Source organism: Trypanosoma equiperdum, assembly GCF_001457755.1.
Source record: "Trypanosoma equiperdum strain OVI genome assembly, contig: ctg_212, whole genome shotgun sequence".
Classification (NCBI taxonomy): Eukaryota; Euglenozoa; class Kinetoplastea; order Trypanosomatida; family Trypanosomatidae; genus Trypanosoma; species Trypanosoma equiperdum.
Window position 1 is genome coordinate 4993 of NW_027124102.1, and position 601 is coordinate 5593.

The following is a 601-nucleotide window of genomic DNA, read 5'->3' on the forward strand; positions in this document are numbered from 1 at the left end:
ACTATTATAATGAGTGCAGTAATAGTGATAATAATAATAATAGTAATGATAACGATGATAGGAGAGTGTTGTGAGTGTGCATATACGAAAATATTATAATAGGCAGTGGTTGAATGGCGATAAACAGCAAAATAGAGACACTTACACGTATAAAGCTAGCAATGTATGCAGGTGGGTAGGAGACCACTAGGGATTACATTGAAGGACGTGCATAAATACAAAGAGAGAGAGAGAAATGAAATATGTACAACTTCAAGCAAAGCTATGTTAATCAACTTCCTTATACATGTGGTGGTTTTACCGCGGCCAATTAGGGTCAGAAAGACTCTATTGTACAGCCCAAATTGATATCAGTACGGGATAAGCAGCAACATTGGATTTGGTGAAGAAGTTACACTAATATGAAATTTAGGAAAGCAGACAGTCGGCGTATTTACAGCACAAAGGCTTAAAATTTATAGTAGACGTGAGGAAATGTAGCGTATCTGGCTATTAAATTTTCAGCATAATGTACATAGGGGTTTATGTAGCGTGTAACAGTAGTTGTCCTTGAATATAAATTAAGAGAGCAAAAACGGCAGGTCCTTGATGAGATATAATC